At 46.3% G+C, this 7500-nt stretch overlaps 1 protein-coding gene across 1 annotated transcript in view; it reads left to right on the plus strand.

Moving 5' to 3' along the window:
• The window catches only part of LOC143291580 (uncharacterized), a 37931-nt gene that overhangs the window by 29591 nt on the left and 840 nt on the right, over positions 1–7500 (plus strand). The window lies entirely within an intron of this gene.

The raw sequence follows: 7500 nt of genomic DNA on the forward strand, positions 1-7500 counted from the left end.
GGCGTACAGACAGACGGACGGACAGACAGGTGGCTGACAGAGACAGACAGACAGATAGACGGGCACACAGACAGAAAGACAGACGGGCACACAGACAGAGAGACAGACGGACAAAAACACAGACGGGCAGACAGACTGATAGAGACACAGACAGACGGGCATACAGAGAGACAGACGGGCAGACAGATAGACTGATAGAGACACAGACAGGCGGACAGACAGACAGACTGATAGAGACACAGACAGGCGGACAGACAGACAGACTGATAGAGACACAGACAGATGGGCAGACAGACAGACTGAGAGAGAGACAGACAGACGGACAGACAGAGAGACAGACGGACAGAGACACTGATACAGTGATAGACGGGCAGACAGACACGTGTGGGCAGATACAGACATGCAGTCTGTCTGTGACCGTGCTACTCTGTGTCTGGGTGTCTGTCTCTCTGTCTGTCTCTGTCTGTGTCCTTCTGTGTGTCTGCCTCACTGTGTCTGTCTGTCTGTCTGTTTCACTGTCTCACTGTCTCTTTCTCACTGACTCACTGTCTGTCTGTCTCACTGTCTGTCTGTCTGTCTCACTGTCTCTGTCTGTGGCTTTCTGTATCACTGTCTGTCTGTCTGTCTGTCTATCTCACTATCTCTGTCTGTCTGTCACACTGTCTCACTGTCTGTCTGTCTGTCTCTGTTTGTCTCACTGTCTCTATCTGTCCGTCTGTCTGTCTCACTGTGTCTGTCCGTCTCTGGCTGTCTCACTCTGTCTGTCCGTCTCATTGTGTCTGTCTGTCTTTCTTTCTGTCTCACTGTCTGTCTGTCTCTGTCTGTCTGTCTGTCTCTGTTTGTCTGTCTCACTGTCTCTATCTGTCCGTCTGTCTGTCTCACTGTGTCTGTCTGTCTGTCTCTGTTTGTCTGTCTCACTGTCTCTATCTGTCCGTCTGTCTGTCTCACTGTGTCTGTCTGCCTCATTGTGTCTGTCTGTCTGTCTGCCTCTGTCTGTCTATCTCACTGTCTCTGTCCTTCTGTCTCACTGTGTCTGTCTGTCTGTCTCACTGTCTCTGTCTGTTTGTCTGTCTTTGTCTGTCTGTCTCACAGTCTCCGTCTGTCTGTCTCTGTCCGTCTGCCTCACAGTCTCTGTCTGTCTTACAGTCTCTGTCTGTCTGTCTCACTGTCTCTAAGCTGCCATCCCTTTCCCCGGCCATGTCAACCCCCCTCCCCACCCCCTCCTCTCTGTCTCTTCTGTCTTTGTATCTCCACCCCATCCCCACCTTTTCTCTCTCCCACATCCCTTTCCGTCTGTCTGTCTTTCTTCCACCCCCCCACCCCCGCTCTCTCTCTCTCTCTCTCTCTCTCTCTCTCTCTGTCTCTCTCTCTCAGATTGGAAGATAGTCCATGCCTAACATCTTAATCCTTGAATCAGAAACGTTTTAAGTTGTGCGTTCTGAGTTCTCGCTCTTTGTCATTCTATCATTCCCTCCTCTCTCTCTGTCTCTCTCTCTGCCTCTGTCTGTCTGTCTGTCTGTCTCTCTCAGATTGGAAGATAGGCCATGCCAAACATCTTAATCCTTGAATCAGAAACGTTTTAAGTTGTGAGTTCTGAGATCTCCCACTGTCATTCTATCATTCCCTCCTCTCTCTCTGTCTCTCTCGCTGTCTCTGTCTGTCTGTGTGTCTGTGTGTGTCTCTCTCTCTCAGATTGGAAGATAGTCCATGCCAAACATCTTAATCCTTGAATCAGAAACGTTTTAAGTTGTGAGTTCTGAGATCTCCCACTCTGTCATTCTATCTTTCCACCCTCTCTCTCTCTCTCTCTCTGTCTCTCTCTTTCTCTCTGTGTCTCTCTCTTTCATTCCCCCCCCCTCTCTCTCTCTCTCTCTCTCTCTGTCTCTCTTCCTTTCATTCTCTGTCTCTGTCTCTCTCTCTCTGTCTCAATCTCTCTCTCCGTCTGTACATGCACCGCACTCTGTCTTGACGAACGGGCGCACCGCAGCAGCAGCAGACGACAAGACAAAGCGAGGTAAGGAGGGGACATAAACCAGCACCAGAGCAGACACGCACGACACGGCCTAATCCTTTAATCACCACATCAGTGTCTGAAGGGATTTGCAACCGCCCGCGCGCCGGTGTCGTCTGCTTTCCCCCCGTGACGCGATTACATGATTGGTCTCCGCTTCTTGCCTGGCCAGAGCTCGCTGTTCGGGTAATGGACAGTGGGCGATAATAGGGCGACCAGGTGGTCTGTTCATAAATTAACCACCCTTTTATCCCCCTCTTTCTTTCTTTGTGAAGCAGGTAAAAAAAAAAACAACAACAACAGGTGAACTGGAAATGATAAACAGTGACTGGAGGGAAGCTGTCAGGGAAATAAAGAATGCGCGCGTGAACAGAAAACTGAACGCTGTGCAATCCAACAGAAACTGTCAAATATCCTCGCTCTCTGTCTCTCTCTGTTTCTCTCTGTCTGTCTGTCTGTCTGTCTCTCCCTCCCTCCCTCTCTCTCTCTCTCTGTTCGCACACATAATGTCAGCAGATAAAGAAACACACACACACACACACACACACAACACACACAACACACACACACACACACACACACACACACACACACACACACACACACACTGGCACAAACACACACACACACATTTGTTATGTTGCGAGTGTGTTGGACCTGGCTGTTGGCTGAGATAATGCGAATGGTGAGTGATGAGCCTGTGGATGCTCAATTTAATTTCCAAATGGACGAATAAAGATGTATTGAATCACGAAAAGAAAAGCCCACTGCAAAACATAATCCGACAAAAAACAAACCAACCCAAAACAACAATACCCCCCCCCCCCCCACCCCCCCAAAAAAACAAACAAAACAAACAAACAAAAAAAAACCCACCACACTTTAAAGGTCTTATGCCTGCCTGCCATCCAGTCAACTTTGGTTCCTGTGCCACGGCTTGTGGAAGCCGAGAAAATACCGATGTTAAAGTTTACAACACATACACACGCGCGCGCGCGCCCATAACACCGGGTTATTACATAGACTGTTTTGTTTGCACAAGTGAGTCAGATATAACAGATAATATTTGTATTATCATTTTCCACATCAACCAAGTGTCTCAAAAGCATGTATCGCAATAAGACATACTGAAACGAGCACAGTACAGTACAGTCTTGTTAAAATGATACAGCTTAGTTAACTCACTCAGTACGGCCAGTCCTCTCTTCTCCTCTACACAGACCCCTCGGATGTCCAGTGGGTGTCTGAATGACCCAACCTTTAGCTTCCGTCATCAGAATTGTGGTATTCTTTGTCAACATTCACGTCTTCAATATAAAGAGCCTTCCGCTTGCAATATTTTGATGATGGTAATTGGGGTGAAACGCTGTTAACGTCGTCTCTTTCGCCGTTCGTATGGAGAGAGTTAAAGGTCTGTCTAAAGCAGCTTGACTTTACTGGGGGTTGGGGGGGGGAGAGGGGAAGGGGGAGGAAGGAAGAGCGTGACCATACGTTCGGGTCGGCCCCCGCTGTCGGCCGCTGTGGCAGTTTTGTGGAACCGTTAGGCTGACGTATGTGGTCTACGTGACCGTGAAGCACACGCCCTGTTCTGTGTGTGTGTGTGTGTGTGTGCCCTGGTCTTTTGTCTCAGGCAGGTGTGACACTGGCGCGGAGTCTTAAGTTTGTTTGTTTTAAATCAAGGCCTTTTGCTTTACACATATAAAAAAAAGAAATTATAAAAAATGAAAAAATAAATTATGGCGTCAACAACAGAGGCTAAACTTCAACTTTTAGTCGCCTCTTTAACAAAACTCGCACGTTTTCGAAACGCACGATTCTCTCTCTCTCTCTGTCTCTGTCTCTCTGTCTCTCTTCTTCTTCATCTCCTCTCCGTTATTTATTTTATTTTATTTTATTTTTATGCAGAAGGGTGGGTGGAGGGGAGGGGGTAACTCCAGTACAGACAGCACCGCGCGTGCATGGCAGCGCGTGTTGCACGTTTTGCACACGGCACCGTCGGGTCTCGACAGCATCCGAGCGAGTCACCCCACTCTGGCCGGACCAATCAGCGCTCGCCGGACGGAAGGGGAGGGGGGGAGGCTGCAGTGCCGCCATCTTCCTCCCCTTGACTTTTTTTTTTTTTTTTTTTTGCTGCCTCGTTCCCCTCCCTCCCTCCTCCTCCTCTCCTGCTGCTCTCCTGTCTCTTCTTCCTACCCCCTCCCCTCTCTCCCTTCTCTCTCTCTCTCTCTCTCTCTATGTCATGGTATGTGGGATGTGCAGGGAGGGAGACGTGGGGGTGGTTCGTTTTTTGAACTTTCAGCTCTTTATTTATTATTTATTTTTGTTATTTTTATTTTTTAGTCGAAACGGAAGATGCCGACACTACCGAGGCATGTGGGTAAGGCTTACTGATAACTACTAAACCAAAATGGCACAGACCGACTGACTTGCACATTGACTACTGAGAGCTGAAACAGCCGGGTAACCAAAGCAACGACACATAAATTCTATAACCAGTGTCGGGGTGGGGGCGGGGGGGGGAGGGAGGTGGCAGGGGAGGAAAGTGCATGTGCAACAAAGTGATCGAGTATGAATTTGTTGTGTCCCAGTGAGGTAGACTGACTCAGTAAGTGTACAATGTGTATCGGTGTTTCCGACAATGGGTGTGTGTGACCAGTGTGTGTGTGTGTGTGTGTGTGTGTGAATGAGGGTCGGGAATTGCGTGTAAGCAAATCGCAAACACACGAGAGTGAAAGCCTCACTGCGGACGGACCTGGCGCAGGACGTCATCGTGTCAAATCGCCAATGCTGACTGGCCGACAGTCCTGGCAGTTGATGGATTGTAAAACAGACTGCTAGAGAGTTCCGTGCTAACATGACTCGTCACATGATCTGTGTTCTCGAAACTGATTGGCTCTCCGAAATAGCGAGCAACATAGGCCGCTATCGAGAGTGGCAGAACGTGCGAAACAGATGGCTTCTTTTTCTCGTCGCCTTTTTATTTCATGTTTGTTTCATTATTGTGTATGCGATGTCACTTCAATGTACGGAGTTTGATTGATTGTAGCAATGGAGGCTATAAACTGAAGAAATGGAAGACAGCACATGTTTGCTGCTTAACTTGAGTTGTTTGCCTGTGTCGATCGGCTTTGGCAATTGCTCAGTCGCGATTTCGAGTAAAAGTTAGACGCGCATGTGCAAGATCCAAGATGGCCGCGGAACTGTCACGTGGTCTGTTGATTCAGCGGCTGTGAGACAGGACTGATATAACTATCACAAATAACCACTGAAGACAAGAAACAAGTTAGGTGAGATAAACCGACTTTACGACATTTGGCATGTCTGAAGATAAAAACAGAGAACACACACACACACACACACACACACACACACACACAGTCTTTCGCGCGCGCGCGCACACACACACACACAAACACACACACACACACACACACACACACACACACACACACACACAAACCGTAACACTATTGTTCTTCAATCTTGTGCATGATACTGTAATTATTTGTGGTTATAGTTGTGTTTTCTTTTTTTTTCGGGAACATTCTAGTACGTTTTGTTTTGTTTTTCTTTTGTGTGTGAATCTTGAATCACGATTTGGATTTTGTTACGTTTTGTTTTAACTATGGTTGTTTTGGGGAGGGTTGTGTGTTTGTTTGTTTTTTTTGGGTTTTGGGGGGTTTTTTTTTGTTTGTTGGGTTTTTTTTGTTGTTTTTTCATTTATCATTTTTGCTTCATTATTTTCTGTATTTGCATGTAATGTATAGTTTTATAATGAAAGGATTTCATCAAGCCTTTTTGTACTTCTGTGTTCTGCTGGCCGTCATTGAAATCACACCCGGCGTTGCTCTGGGGTTTTTTTTCTTTCTTTCTTATTAATTTTATTTATTTATTTTATTTATGTATTTACTTATCCATTTATTTATCCATCTATCTATTTCTATATATTCAAGTATACAGTGACATTCAAGGTATAATACTTGCCAGACAAAGAGACGCAAAGAGATAAGAATGTTTAAAGATTTGTCGGGATATTTTTTCCTTAATTAAACGTTTTTGATGATTTAGGTACTAGATTTTTTTTTTTTTATCGAGTCTTTTACAAAGTTATGGAAATTATAACAGTCAGGTTGATGGCCTTTTGGCTGGAGTCTGCGGGATTTATTTTTCCAACAGAAGTTAATTTTTACTTTTTGGGGGTTTGGTCGGTAAGTAAGTTATTAGATACACGGAAAGTTTAGCGCCACAAACATCCGCATGGATTTGAGTTCATTGACGACGGGCGCAATAGCCGAGTGGTTAAAGCGTTGGACTGTCAATCTGAGGGTCCCGGGTTCGAATCACGGTGACGGCGCCTGGTGGGTAAAGGGTGGAGATTTTTACGATCTCCCAGGTCAACATATGTGCAGACCTGCTAGTGCCTGAACCCCCTTCGTGTGTATATGCAAGCAGAAGGTCAAATACGCACGTTAAAGATCCTGTAATCCATGTCAGCGTTCGGTGGGTTATGGAAACAAGAACATACCCAGCATGCACACCCCCGAAAACGGAGTATGGCTGCCTACATGGCGGGGTAAAAACGGTCATACACGTAAAAGCCCATTCGTGTGCATACGAGTGAACGCAGAAGAAGAAGAGTTCATTGACATGACTGTACCCCAGCTGCGGTCAGTGTTCAACTCCAGATGTTGTCATCACACACGTGTCAACATTGAATTTCTCCTTTCGAGATTATAACTAATATAAGGTGCTATTGTGTCTTGTATCTTGTAGGTGTTTCTTTTCAGATTTGAAAGGTTGACCCCATTTCCTCACATACATACACACACACACACGCACACACACACACACACACACACACACACACACACACACACACACACCGTTTATATATATATATAAGCATACACACATGCACACACACACAAACATAAAAATACATCACACACACACACACACACACACACACACACACACATACGCACGCACGCACGCACGTACGCACGCACACACTTTAAAGAACGTTAGTTCATCCCTGTGCCATTGTTAATGTTGAGTGTGGCGCATAAATAGCTTCCCTACCCACACACGTGCGTTTGCGCAAACGCGTTTTGTTTGTGTGTCCGCGTGTATGTGCGGGTATGTGTGTTCGCGCGCGTGTTTGGAAAAAAAATGTGCATGTGCCTTCATGCGCATGTGTGAATACGTGTGCGCATGTATGTGTGTGCACGCCTGTTTCTATATGTGTGAGTGAATATGTGTTCGCGCGAGTGTGTGTGTGTGTGTGTGTGTGTGTGTGTGTGTGTGTGTGTGTGTGTGTGTGTGTGTGTGTGTGTCCCCCTCTCAACTCATCGTACACATGAAAGTCGTCCATAAAAGTTTCAAAACATAGAAACCAAGATACGATTTATTTGTTGTTGTTGTTGTTGCTGTAATAAAACAAATCCGTCTTGGACAGCGTTGCAAAATCAGAGCCCCCCCACCCCCCT

The sequence above is a fragment of the Babylonia areolata genome, chromosome 17 (genome assembly GCF_041734735.1).
Source record: "Babylonia areolata isolate BAREFJ2019XMU chromosome 17, ASM4173473v1, whole genome shotgun sequence".
Taxonomy (NCBI): Eukaryota; Metazoa; Mollusca; class Gastropoda; order Neogastropoda; family Buccinidae; genus Babylonia; species Babylonia areolata.